Source organism: Athene cunicularia (assembly GCF_003259725.1).
Source record: "Athene cunicularia isolate RWA chromosome 3 unlocalized genomic scaffold, athCun1 chr3_part1, whole genome shotgun sequence".
Taxonomy (NCBI): domain Eukaryota; kingdom Metazoa; phylum Chordata; class Aves; order Strigiformes; family Strigidae; genus Athene; species Athene cunicularia.
This window is the reverse complement of record NW_020799097.1, coordinates 3,633,312-3,647,425: the sequence shown is the minus strand read 5'-3', so window position 1 is coordinate 3,647,425 and position 14,114 is coordinate 3,633,312. Positions and strand designations below refer to the sequence as shown.

General features: G+C 45.9%; 3 non-coding genes across 3 annotated transcripts; all 3 read right to left on the bottom strand.

Annotated features, from left to right (window-relative positions):
- Positions 1-328: 328 nt before the first annotated feature.
- On the bottom strand, positions 329-401 carry TRNAR-ACG. The gene has a single exon. It is a non-coding gene; the product is annotated as a tRNA-Arg (tRNA).
- A 2,396-nt stretch (positions 402-2,797) lies between these two features.
- On the bottom strand, positions 2,798-2,870 carry TRNAR-ACG. The gene has a single exon. It is a non-coding gene; the product is annotated as a tRNA-Arg (tRNA).
- An 892-nt stretch (positions 2,871-3,762) lies between these two features.
- TRNAW-CCA lies at positions 3,763-3,834 on the bottom strand. Its single transcript has one exon. It is a non-coding gene; the product is annotated as a tRNA-Trp (tRNA).
- Between the last annotated feature and the right edge of the window lie 10,280 nt (positions 3,835-14,114).

Sequence of the window (14,114 nt, the reverse complement as noted above, 5' to 3'; positions counted from 1 at the left end):
AGGGCTCTAGTCCAAATTTCTTATCAATTTATGGCATTCAGATCAGTGCCTTGCCTGCTTGAACTCTGAGTAACTCCAAAATGGAGAGTCCTACAGCCTCTCCGGGCCCCTCTCTCAGTAATTTACCACTCTCACAGTGAATTTTTTTTTTTTTTTTTTTTTTTTGCCAGTACATCCAGTCAGGTCTTCTCCTGATGTAGGGGAAGATTTTACCATTCAGGAAACCCAGCAAGAAGGGAGAAACTCCAGGCAAAGGCAGGCCACCATGGAGAAAGGGATCTCCCCTGTCCCCATCAGTACTACGGCCAGGATGTGGGCAGGAAAATGTCGAGCCAGGCAGGAGTCGAACCTGCAATCTCCTGATCCGTAGTCAGGCGCGTTGTCCATTGCACCACTGGCCCTATCTCTCCTGGAGATCTGGGGGCTTCCCATCGCTGGGTGGGATTTGTGAGGGCAGAGGAGCTGCCAGAGGTTCTAGTTAGGTAGACAAAAAATTGGATTTTATGAGATCCCCGGAAGCCAAGCGATCAGAGCACAAAAGTCTTTGACATTCGGTCATTTTGTTGGTCGAGCTTTGAATGTCTCCAAGGATGGGAACCCCAAAACCTCTCTGAGACCAATGCGTGACCTCTGATGTGTGAAATTTTTTTCCTGTCTTCTTAATAGAGTTTTTCCTTGCTGTAATCTGTTGTTGAGCTCTATCCTTTATGTCCACAAGAAAAGCCTGGCTCCACTTTCTCTGTAGCACACATAGCATAAACCAATATTATAATCCTTCCTTGACCTCTTCTTCTCCATATTATAGAAACCTAGATCTCTAGGCCACTCCTCACTGGCCACTCCATCACTTGCTCATCTAGATGACCATCTCTGAGACACAGCCTGTAATTGTCTTTCTCGTCCTGGAGATCCCAAAACTAGATACACACACCAGATGTGGTCCCACAAGTGTCAAACAGGGTGGTAACGACTCCCCCAATCTGATGGCTACAATTAGTTGCTGACAGAAGAAAACCAAACCTCAGATGGAGCTGAGATTGGTAGGGATGTGAAAGGTCAACAGAATGGCTTTTAGAGTCACATTGGCCGAAAAAGAAAATTAAAAGTAAGGGTGGGAACATTTCTGAGTGAGTGGGGGAAATAGCAACGGACATGAAGCAGGCTGAGGTACTCACAATGCCTTCTCTGCCTCTGTCCTTATTGATGAGCTCTGCTCTCAGCTTTACATCCTTTTGCCTTCTGACAGAGCCAATGGCAGCGGATTATTCATGGCAGAGGATGATCAAGCCAGGAATCACTTGAGCAAAATGGACACATGAAGGACACAAAAGTAGTTGCAGACTGCCAGCATAGATTTAATTACCTGACCTACCCAACTGCCTGACTTGCTGGAACCTGGAAAAGAAACATTTGTTTATCTTGACTTTTAAACAGGCTCTCTGAGTCTTCTTGTGTCCAGATTGAAAAGATATGGACTGAATGGGAGGCTAAGAAGTTGGGTGAAATCCCAGCTAGACCACCAGGCCCAGTTTTGGAATCACCTTTTGGAAATGTAGCAGCTGTCCTGTTACTAAAGGAGTTTGCAGGTGTTGATACTGGTACTGACACTCATAAATGTCTTCATTAACAACCCGCATGATGGGGTGAGGTGCACACTCAGCAAGTTTCTGGACAACATCAAATTAGGAGCAGAGGCTGATATGCTGGAGGGAAGGTTTGCTTTCAGAAGGGACTTGTGAGGCGGAAGAAATGGGCTGATGGTAACTTCATGAACCTTAGGACAAAAGGAAAGTCCTGCCATGTGTGGAGGAAATGGAGAAAAATGGGGAACCTTTACCCTGGTGTGATTCAACCTTATAACCCCTTGATCTGGAGTCAGACATGCTGCCCTTGCGCTACCAGGTCGATACGGAGGAGGGATGCGGCCCCTGGGCATGGACCCAGCCTGGGGGGTGGGGATGCGCTCCCATGGGGACCACTCCAGAGCTGACCACTCCAGCTCCCAGGAGACGCAGGGCTGACCCAGGCACTGATAAGCTGGGCATTGCAGCTGAGCCTCCTGCAAGGCAAATGAGACGTGTCCCTCTCCTCTGTTATTAACCCTGGCAGCCACTGGGCACCTTTTGCACCAACTGAAAACTTACCTGCTGAGCCCCCGTTCACATGCCTTGGTTGCAGCTCCCCTTTTTCACTGCCCCTCTCTATCCTTCTCTCCTGCCCATCTTCATCGATGACAGAAAATTTAGGAAAATACTTTTCCCTCATATTTGACAGGACCTCCCATTTCAATTTATACTTATCTTCTCTCATCCTTTTGTCATGAAAAGCTGTGACGAACCTGGCTGGATGACCTCATAGGTACTGGAAGTTTGTTATCAGGTTCTCATTGAAACCTTCTCTTCCCCAAGCCAAATAAACCCAGTTCCCATGGCTTCTCCTCATGCAGTGAGTATGAGGAGAAGCCATAGGACCAACATCAGGCCATTTTGGTGGCCCTCCACTGGGCTTATTCCAGTTTACCAATGTCCTTATACTGCGGGCCCCAAAGCTCCGTGCAGTATTCCCAGTGTGGAACATGAGGAAATATTGGGAATAGAGGGATGTCAGTACTGAATAGAGAAGAGACAAGGTGCCCAGCTCCACCATAAGATCTGTAGGAACTCTTTATTTCTTACCGAAGGGCAAGAGGACACAGCCCAGCACTTTTGCCCTGCAGAAGGCCCTGAGGATGGATGAGGGGCAGGAGAAGGAAGGCCCTCGCAGAGGGCAGGAGAAGCATCCTCCAGGCTAAAAGTGTCGAGCCAGGCAGGAGTCGAACCTGCAATCTCCTGATCCGTAGTCAGGCGCGTTGTCCATTGCGCCACTGGCCCCAGCCCCTCATCGCCCCGGTACCCCTGGGGGGCTGACCGTGTCCCTCGTTCTGCAGAGCATCCTCTGCGCCCGTCACAGGGACACCAGGCAACACCCAGCGCCACACCAGGGCGTGAGGAGCGTCGGCTGGACTGCCAACCATCGGCCACAACCCCTCAGCCCCCGATCCAGACACTTCACTCTGCCCTGGGATTCAGCTCAGGCGCTCTGTCTGTGTCCTGTGCCCAGTCTGGGAGACCCCGTCAGAGGTCCAATCATAATCAAGATAAATGATGTTGCTCGGTGTCTTTTTGACCCCTGAGGAAGTCATCTCTTCAAAGAAACCTATCACCTGGCCAAGAGTGTTCTGCCCTTCATAAATCGATGGTCACTGCTTCCAGTCATCACCACATCCTTCCTTCATTTGGGCATGGCTTTCAGGAGTGTTTATTCCACAGTCTTCATCTGGGCTCTGAGGTGAGAGTGACCAGATTAGAGGTCCCCAGATATTCCTTCTTAGTATTTTTTAAAAAGCTTCTCATGTTGTTCATCAAAAGCTTGTCTCTATTTCCAAAGTCCTTCACCAAAGGATTGTCCTTGGCCCCGTCCAGAAACCCCCTGGACCGACTGAGTGTACCACCCCATGTTACCCTCCCAGGCAACTATTGCCTGCGGGCAAGTCTGACCGTCCCCCAGGAGGCCACCTGTAGAAAACACCAACCACAACACACCCCTATATTGGCCTCCATAACCTTCAAGAAGCACAGCCTGCCTGGAAGGAAAGCTCTGGACATCACGTTTCCCCCCTCAACTCATTCTGAGGTGCCCCACCCTAGTTGGCCAGTGCCTTTCAGAGGCAGCCCGCAGAAAATCAGGGACAATACAGAGGGATGCCAGTGGTTGCCCCAAGGCTGACCCCGGTGTGATTTGAACACACAACCTTCTGATCTGGAGTCAGACGCGCTGCCCTTGCGCCACGAGGTCCGGGTGGAGGGATGCAGGTGCCCCTCACGGATGGCAGCCTCTGCACGGGGATGTCCTCCCTGTGCGGAGCGCCCCAGGCATGGCCAGGAGCCCCTCAGCTGCAGCTGTAGAGGGGAAGGGTGGCCAAGGCCTGGCTGCAGAGAGGACTCCAGGCTGGAGGGTGAACATGCAGTATGGGATGGGGTGGTCTGTGAGGTCGGTGTGGGCAGAAGCCCGGCTCAGGCATGCTGTGAGGGAGGATGATGGCCCAGGGCAGAGCACAGAGAAGGGACCACGTCCCCTCCTGCAGCACGGCCTGAGGTGGGCTTTGAGTTCAGACACAGAAATGGTGGTGGACAGTGTTAAAAGCAGGCAGCCCATGGGCTCAGCCTGGTCAGAGATGGCCACTAGAGCCCCTGATGTAGGTAACCAAACCCAGTTTTGCCTGGGAATGGAGCTGGACCTTCTGCAGGGAAGACAAGACTTCTCATGAGTACAGGCAAGGTCCACCAACAGTGCAGGCAAGATTCACTGCCAGCTCTGGCTGCCCAGTCCTTTCTCCACAACTGGTTAGTACAAGGTTGTTATGGAAAAAGGGTCTCAGAGAGGAGATGACATTTTCTTTCTTCTTCAACTCCATGCCCACCGCAGCATGCTGGAGGATGTCTGCTGGGTACAGGGGCAGGGACACGGTAGGGGCACCCTATGGGCAGGGGCTGGTGCCCGTGGGGCAACGGACAATGCACCCGGAGTCTGCAGGGCTCAGTTCTGCCTGACCTGACCTAATCCTGCCCACAGCCTGGCCATGGTGAAGGCGATGGGAATCGGGCTGCTCTGGTGTCCTTCTGGGAAGTGGTGCGTAACCAGCTTTGGGTATTGCCCTGGCTCTGGCTTATCCCCTTGTTTTGTCATGTGTTCTGCCAGCAGTAAGACATTTTTCTAACAGAAATCCATCAGGCATTTTTCTCACAAACAGGTGTTTTAACACCTTATTCACAAATGTCCCTTTTCATCTGGACCTCCTGCAGGGCTGGATAGAGGCAGTGTGGCTGTGCCTCCACCTGTCCTATTCCCTTTCTCTTTCAGAGCATGATTTTTACCGCTCAACCCATCCTTGCTTTGTTCCACCTCCATTTCATCCTACATTGCTCCTCACTCTTCTACCTTCTGCCTAGTGTCGCAATTTCTGACATTTTTGCACTTTGTTCTTGCTTGCCCTAGAGCTCATGTTAAAAATCTTGGAGTTAGACACCATTACTAATATCTTTTTCCTCTTAGAGAAAACAAACTAAATATAAGAGTACGTTTGTGATGTAAAACAGAATTTACTGCTGTTATTAAGAATTACGCTTTTTAGAAAATCCTTGAGAAATTAGGATTAAAAAAAAGAGGAAATTATTAATAAATGGAAATAAAAACTACAGCATCCAAATGAAGAATGGGAAAAGTGATAGTTTAATAAAGATATTTATTTTTCTGAAGTAGATATAGTTATCTAGCTACACTTAAGGCAGTTTGCTTGAATTGCATAGCCAATGAGCTCCTTGTCCAACGTACACAAATACGTGAGATACACAATATTCGTTTGGAGAGAAAAAAAGACGGTTGCTGAACTTTATTAGATTTCTATTTGTGGATAATTGTTTGGGAGTAAGTCACGACAATCTTACCTGAGCTAGTGGTAAGGTATTTTTCTACACGGAAACATTCTACACTTGTGAAAAAAAAAAAAAAAAAAAAAAAAATTTTCAAGCTTTTGAAGATTAGTTTTATTTTTAAAAGAAATAACTGGCATTACATGGTTGCTGCTCTCCGACTACAACGTAGCACTGATTAGCAAGGCATGAAGCACTAGGAGAAAGTCTCCAGGGCTGGGATGTTGCTTTAGACACCTGAATGTGTCTACAAAGATGATGCCTACTTGTGCCCTCTAGGCAGCAGAGCTCCCATTATTAGTATAGTTACAAAATTTTAGAAAGTTATATAAAATTATATGAAGTTAGAAAAAGTTTATAAATATACAGTTATCCCGAATGAGGGCAACTCACTCCAATCCCTGAAATTTGTTGTCTGCAACCAGGAGCTATCCCTGCTCTCCAGACTAATAGTCACAGATTTACTCTGTGAATTATCGATGCTGAAGATGGAGCAAAGAGGCAGGCAACTACCTTTCCCCCTGAGCAAATGCCCCACAAGACGGGCCTTGCTGTCCCTTCCTCCTCCATCATGTCTTCCCACAAGAGGGAGCCATGAACCAGCTCATGAGCTCCACAAGCCTCAGAGACAGGATGGAGTTGCTTTTTGCTCAGTGAAGGACCCTCCATCCCTGGTCCAGGCTGGAAATTCAGCTTGTTTCCTTCATGGAAGTACAGCTCTTTATGGAAGTACAGCTCTTTCTCCATCTCTCTCTTTTTTTTTTTTTTTTTTTTTTTTTTCTGTCTATTCAGCCCCACTGGTCTCTGTTAGACTTTCCCCCTATCAGCCCACAGTTTTCTAGAAGTGCAGCCTCAGATGTGGTCATGGGGAGCTTCACCCGCTCCCTGCTGACTACCTCACAGTGGCACCTCTCCTCATCTATCCCACCCTGGTACTTGCTTGGTTTCCAACTGCATGACATAATGGGAGAGATTCAGCTGCCTAAATTTGAGCATCTAGTGTTGTATTATGGGATATGCTGCCTGGTCTATATTTGCCTCTCCAGAAGCATCTGAGTATCTCATAGACCTCCACCATGTGCAGATATCTTAGATGAGCCAGGACATCTATGGTGATACCATGTTCAGGCAAGTGAATCCTCCCTGAGGGTGGGAGCCAGCTCAAGGATTTGTACAATTAAAGTAGGTGTCTCCACGTAGGGTACATTTGTGTGTTAGAGAACTGATACACTACTAGGGCCATAAAATATCTTGAAGAGATGCATGAGGTATTTCCAGACAATGGGCTTTGCTGTGTTCATTTTTATTTTTAAGCTGAATATATTGATGTCTGTATGACATCAGTTTGACAGAATACTGAAATTTTCAAATTTATCAGCATAACACCCCATTTTCCCCCCAGTGCCTTTCCAACTCCTTACAATGTTATAACTAAGGTCTGGTTTTCAGCTAGTTTGAGGAGCACTGCACCCCAACTGAAATAAAATTCTGCTGATTTACACTGCCATAACACAAGTCTATGAGTTCTTGGGGGAAGCAGAGGTTTCCCACCATTTTAGCACCCCAGGTTACTCAAAGCTATTCCAAGTCTGTTGACTGAAAGCTTCAAAATTAAAGAGAAGTCCTCTCTTCTCATGCATCCTCCCTTCCTTAAGCTCTCAAAGGGATGCGAGTCCCACAAAAAAAAAAAAAAAAAAAAAAAAAAAAAAATCATTAAACAGCATAGGACCATTTTTTTCAATTTAAAAGATAACTTAAAAATAACAAACTACAATGTCAGATCCTGTCTGAGAGCTGAGATATTCCCCTTGGCTTCAGCAGGAACCTGAGCCAACTAAAGTTTTCTTGTCAAGGTCTTTTTTCATCCATTTCCCTGGAATGCCTGAAAATGTACATAAACAGCTCTCCTGCCACATGGGTTGCCTGTGAGGCTCAATGGCGCACGCAAATTTGCAACGAGAAGCTAACAAAGAAAGCAGAAAGGCAGAGAACAATGTACACTGACTAAGGGGAAGGTTTGTATTGTTGATATCAAGGCCACTGGGTCAGAACAACATGAATAAATACCACGTATGGAGACAGGCTCAGGTTACTGCTCTGAAGGAGAACCTGAGCTGTCACTACCATTTCAATACGACTGTTGGTAGCACAATTCACACACTGTGCAGACAGATCTGTATGAAGTCTGCATCATAAATCTCACTTAACCTCTGCTCTTTGTACACCTGCAAAACTGAGTGTGCTGCAAACTGATGATCTGCACCTCGTGTATCCCTCTGCGGCATCTCCTGTGATGCAACGCTGGCTCCTAAGAGACTTTTTCCTACAAAATGACACAACTGTGTCAGTTGTCAGAACAGAACAGAAGTTCACAACTGAGAAGAACATTTAGGAATCGACGCGGTTGTCCCCACACAGAGGCCAGAGTCATTGGAGAGGCCCTGTGACATTAGAGATGTGGATGACTGCCTGGGGCTGGCAGGTGTCGTGCAGGAGCTGTGGGGGACCTGCACCCTCAGGGAGCAGCAGCTGGAGGCCAGATGGGATCCCTGAGGCATCTTTAATGACAATAGATGCTCTTAGTTCTGGACTTGGCCAGCTAAGTACAGTTATCTACAGTGGAGGTTTCTGCATGTGTGTTGGCTCCTAAGGTCCTACTATAGCCAAACAAGTGATGTGAGCCCTAGAACCACTAATTAAACATCTAATTTCCATGCAGCCACATCCATTGTAGACGCTTATGTCTCAGTATCTGAGTGCCTCACTAACCACGGCCGTTAAGCTTCAGTCAGCTGACCACACAAGAGTGTCTAGTGCCATTTAAAGTAAGTTAGGCTATACATATGGCCTCCATTTGCCCCTCTAGTCACGTGCAGATTGTCCCAGAGTTCTGTGTTTTACCAGATAGTCTCATGAGAATCACACAGATCTCATGAGACTAATTACAAAATCACAGAACTTGGAAAATTTTATTTTTCAGTTAGGGAAATGATGCAAAAAGCAAATTTTTTTTTTTTTTTTTTTTTTTTTTTTTTTTTTTTTTTTTTTTTGCAGCAGAACCTTGGACCTTCTGCTATACTGACCATCATCAACAGTCTTCTGGCACTCCCAGGTGCCTCCTCTCCCACCAAAACGATGGCTAATTTTCTCTGGGTGGTCCATTAGCCACCACCTTGATCTCTGAAAATAACAAGTAATGAAGCACTCTGGGTGAGTTGGTATTGAGAAGCAGCCTTCCCAGTGGCTGCGTAGGGAGGTATAGTTTCCTCTCTGCCTGTTTTTGTGACCCTCTGCCATTGTTCAGGTTTAGCCATGTGCAGCGGTCAAGCTGAGCTCATTGCCTTCCCCGCTCACTGCTGCCAAGGTCCCCCGGACCGCCAGGGCTGTTCCCACAGCCCAATAAATGCAAGACTGCTCCCTCTTCCCCTGCTCAATCGTTCTGGCACTGTGGCCCTGTCTCCACACTGCAGCTGAGACTTTCCACTATGAAGCTCTTCTCCTGCCTCACAGCTCTTCTCTTCCTCCTCCAGGCTGTTCCAGGTAAGGGGCAAGACCCACGCTGGGGTTTGCCTGTGTAGGAGGTACAACTAGCTTGAGTGCTGGTGCAGAATGTACTCCTCTGTGCTCTTCAGCTCCTTTCATTAGAGCCGTTCCCTGTTTCTCAGTCTAGAAGCAGTGAAAAATGAACCTATGGTGATCAGATGTCAAACCAGAACCTCTCCGCAGAAGCCACTACTGTGTGTTGGCTCCTTATGACTCTCTGAAGTAGCTTTATGCCAAGTGTGGCACTACTGGAAGACGGTACCATGGAAATCACCTGCCTCTTCTTACCTCAGGGTCATAAATTGTCCCCTCTGTGTACGGTAGGAGAGGGGCAGAGGTGTTCCCTTGTATTACTCAGGTTGAGCTACACCGGTGGTTTCCTTTAGCTCTCTGAAGATGCTGGGTCCCTTTTCCTCAGCCCTTCTACCGCACTGACTCATTTACTGATTGTGATTTTAGCTTAGCTTTTCTTCATGCCTAATGAAATTCCCTGTCTTGGAGTAAGGCTTTCAGAGAAGGAAGGAACTGGGCAAACCTCTTGTCCCAGTTAACTAGGTCAGATCCCAGCTTTTGATTTGCTTTTTAAGGCATATTGTCTCAGGACATACTAGCTCCATGTTGACACTTGCATGACCACCTGCAGCTTTGCAGTCCTAGAATTTAGAAGCATCCAAAGGCTGGGCTGTCCCTACCCACTAGAACGTGCATGCCCGGGATATGTTCAGAAACTTGCCATCAACAGCCCCATTTTTTTTCTCTAGTTGTACAGAGATCTTCCTTGGAGTCCTGTGAGGTTCCATGAGGCTTCTCAAAACTTTTGGCAAAGCTGCCTTGGGCTTTGGGGGTATTTGTATCAGACCTCTAACTGGGCTCTTGGGCTACAGCAGAAGGGGGGCCATGAGAAATGGAACTGATCCTGCAACACAACTGGGAATCCAATTCTTCTGTAGGTCTCAGCTTGCCCAAAGACACCTTACGTTGTGTTGGATACCATGGTTTCTGCTTCCATTCAAAATCCTGCCCAGAGCCATTTGCTGCTTTTGGAACTTGCTCTTGGCGTCAGAAAACCTGCTGCATAGGTATGTGTGGAAACCCTGCCCAGGCAGGCAGTGTTTGGAGAGGAGATTACTAAAGTCACTGAAACACATTCTTACTCTGTCTCCAAATGGCCTAAGTCATGTGCTCCCACCTACCAAAACGGACTTGTCTGTTCCTCCACTATTGTCAGCACGGAGCACGGGAACAAAATTGCCATTTTGGGATGGCCAGATGCCACATAGCCCAATATTCTATCTCCAACAGAACAAATTCCCCGGGGAAATAAAATAAAAACTGTGGCCCCACACAGAGTCCTCCTTCCTTGATACATCTCCCTATAATCGTATGTTGGGAGACTGCTGACTCTATCCACACTGCTATATGTAATAAGTGCCAGCTGACCTCTTCCCTGAAAATTTATCTAATCCTTTCTGGACTTGCTTAGTTTTGGAGCTTCTCAATAGTCAACATCATATATCATTAAGTCAATACATGCTTTAAAGCCAGCTGAGCTAATGAGACCTAAGGTTCATCCTGCATCTGTCTGCAGAAGTGAATATTTCCATACAGCTACTCTATGTGTGTAAAATGACTATTAATGAACACCAAAACCATACAATTACACTTCCTTATATATTCTACTGGCTTTCATGAATCTGCAGCTCAGGATTTTTAGGTATAAACATATGTGTGGTTAAAACTCCTTACTGGATTTTTCCCCCCTTAGATTAGGAATTCCTTCTAATGTGGGTTTTTTGGTTTTTGCTTTTTGTTTGTTTGTTTTTCTGTTTGCTTGGTTTGTTTGTTTTTTTTTAAACCTCTTCCCTCATAATTTTATTCAGTATCACTTCTGTACTGAAAATGAAATGTAGTCATTCTACATCCACCTTCCTCATTCCTCATACCTTTACGATATCCCTCCTTCAGCTGTTTCTCTTTCAAGCTGATGGGTCACAAATTCCTCTTTTTACAAAAGTGTTCTGATAAGCCCTGTGGTCCATCTTTGGAGACACAGTAGCCAGAACTTTGTGACACTTTTCATGTATGAGTTGGTTCAGATGATGGTGTAATGTTTTCTCTTTTGACTTAAATCCTTTTCTTTGCAGACACGACATCAAACTTCCACACTTGTCAGGATGAGGGGGGTCACTGTGTTCCTCCAGAAATCAGATGTCTGCAAGAACAAGTGGGACTTTGCCCTGACAGAGAATGGAAGTGCTGCACAGAAGTGGAATAAAGACTTCAAGCAATTGCAGAAAATCACAGAAATGCATGGCCAAGAAAACAAACAAGTTTTCTTCCTAGTGTTGTAGAGAAGTTGTCTGGTGTTCTCAACATGTATGTGTGCAATTAATGAGAGGTGACATGCTTCTTTATATAACAAAGGCAATAAATACTAAATAAACAGGTCTAACAGTCATATATATATGTATATGGAAAGAGGCAGAATGTCTCTCTGTTATGCCCACACAAACAAATGCACAAAAACTTTGTTTTAATGTCCTTGGAAATCATATCCCCTCATAATACAACCTTCACCTCCCTTGCTTTTCTATCTTCCTTTCTTCCTTCCTTCCTTTCCTTCCTAATAGAAGGAAATAACATATCTTTTCCTTCTATTAAAGTTTCCAGGGCTGTCTAACTGCCATGGTTAGGCCATGTCTCCACTATTCAATTCCCATTCTCTAAAGCAGGATGCCAGTCAACTGCTTTTCTCTTGCCTCCCTGTTTCTACCAATAAACTGCACCCACTTGAGTACAGGTACAACCCGGGTGACTGGGCAAATCTATCTAAAACTCTCTAGCAAAAATATTTTATACAGTCTGCGCTTCCCTCTGTGGTAAGGTTAAATTTATTAACTGCAGAAGTGTCATTCAAAATGAAGATGGAAAAACGTTTGCTCCTGAGCGTTACCTCCATGTGCTCAGCAGCTCCCAGCCATGACTGCTGGCTTTCTAATTTCTGAAAGGCTGAGTAGCTGGACACCTTTGCAGAGGAGCATGAGGAGGGGTGGCATTCATCTCCCAGCCTTCTAGAAATGACCTTTGAAGAACGAGCCGTGGAACCTTCTTTGGATGGGAGGATTTCAAACCCTTCCCAGACAGGACAGAGCCCCTAGCAGCAGCAAACTTCCATCATCCTGTATCTCAGCAGCTGAGACATCCTTCCCTCTAGCCTGAACTAATGCAAATATCTTGTTCACATCCCCACCACACTTCAGAAGGGTCGTTCTCCAAGCCAGCATTTTAACCGATCTCAGCCAGTTGTGCTAGGCTGCTCTCCTGACTGCAGAGAGGAAGAGATCCACTGGGAAGGTCATTGCACTCATCCCTCGCTGACCAAAGAGTGACCCCACTCTTACCCAAACAGCATTTAGACAGGTGAGATGACCTTGGCCTAACACTTTTATCCTCCATTCTTAAGATGTGTAAATTGATATTAACCTCTACCTTTATTTCAACAAGAAGAATCACCTCTCCCTGTGACCCTCTAGGTAACCAACCAAGAGCTCATCAGGGATTCTCAGTAGTTGGAGATGAACGCTCTTCAGGAGGGCTCTCCAATCAATTGTTCTGTTCAAACTAATTTAATTCATTTTCTCTTAGGAATATCCATTCTACAAGATTATTTTTTTTTTTTCACCTTTTAAAGTATCTCTGAGAGTGTTTTCTGCTGTGTCTATTGCTGGCAGTTCAAGGAGTATTTTATGTAGGTGTTCCCTGAGTTTGTGTCACAAATCAGGCATGTGGCTTGCAGCTAGAAATGGTAGAACCCTTCTTGAGGCCACATTTTTTACCTAGGATGGAGTGCTAAGTGGGAAGAAAGGTTTATAAATTATTTGAGGGGGGATATTAAGACTGTTTTCTGCCCTTCATGTTTTTTTTCCTAGAGAAGATGGAGGACTGGAGGACAATTTATGTAATGACACACAGGGGAAAAAAAAGGAGGAAAAAACCCACAAATATATAAGCGTTACATAGTAAATGCCAGACCAGGCTTATGGTCTGCCTACACCAGTTGATCTGTGTTATTTTAGGAGTTTTTAATGTCAACAACTCTTCCTGGAGGAGTCTTGGAAGGACAAGTGAGAACAGGTGGAAAGAGAAGCAATACTGCAGATGGCTTGTCTCCTTCAGCAGTGGGTATGAGAAGCTGATTTTTCTTTAAATTCATAAGAAACTGAGATTTTTGAGAAAACTGTGGCAGTGTCTGTAGGAAGCTGCTGTCTCTGGCTCTCTGCCTTACCCCAATGCCAGACATCGTGCTGTGGGGGAGTCATCAGAGGGAAACATCTGCTTGCAGAGCTACCTCTCTATTACAGCTTTCTTGATTAACCTGATCTTGCTTACCAGCCTCATGTTGTTGATGTGCTTGGATGTTTGCTATCAAAGTGAAGCACAGAGGGAGTTTGTAGGCGAGTGGCTGCTCTCAGGTCCCTCCACCATTTCAGTCTGTCTCTGATGGTTGAATGACACGAGCAGAGCACGTTCTGTACACAAGAGAGAGACAGCTGGCACAGGTGGAAAAGTTGGATAGGTTTGAGCACACAAGACTTTATCCAGAACTGAAACAAAAGCGGCTCTTTCAAAGTTTGATGCAAGTTGAGAAAAATACCTTGTTGACACACCCGTGATGGTTTGTGGAAAGCAGAGAGTTTAAAGAGCCAGGAATCACCTCTCCACTGACTCAGGCTTTCAGTTATCCACAGGTCCCTCATCACCATGCCAGGCACAAACACTACCTACTCCTCCCTGTGAGTTATGTGGCTTTTCCAGGGTAGGAGGATTTAAGTGATATTTAATCAATAGTGGTGGCTCTGAGTGCCCTGCTGAGCTGTTTACAGGTCATGCACCAACCAGAGAACATGAGATTGCCATCCATTATCAACAGGCACTAAAATGTTGCAGGGAGAAAATTAAATTTGTAGTTGGCAAAGGAGTCAACTGTTGGAGAGTCATCCTGAGACTTTAGATTTGGCTTGAAAAACATACTAGTTCTTCATTCATTAACAGAATTTCCTACTAGAAGGATTTGGGGGCACAAATCTCTTTTGCTTGACACCC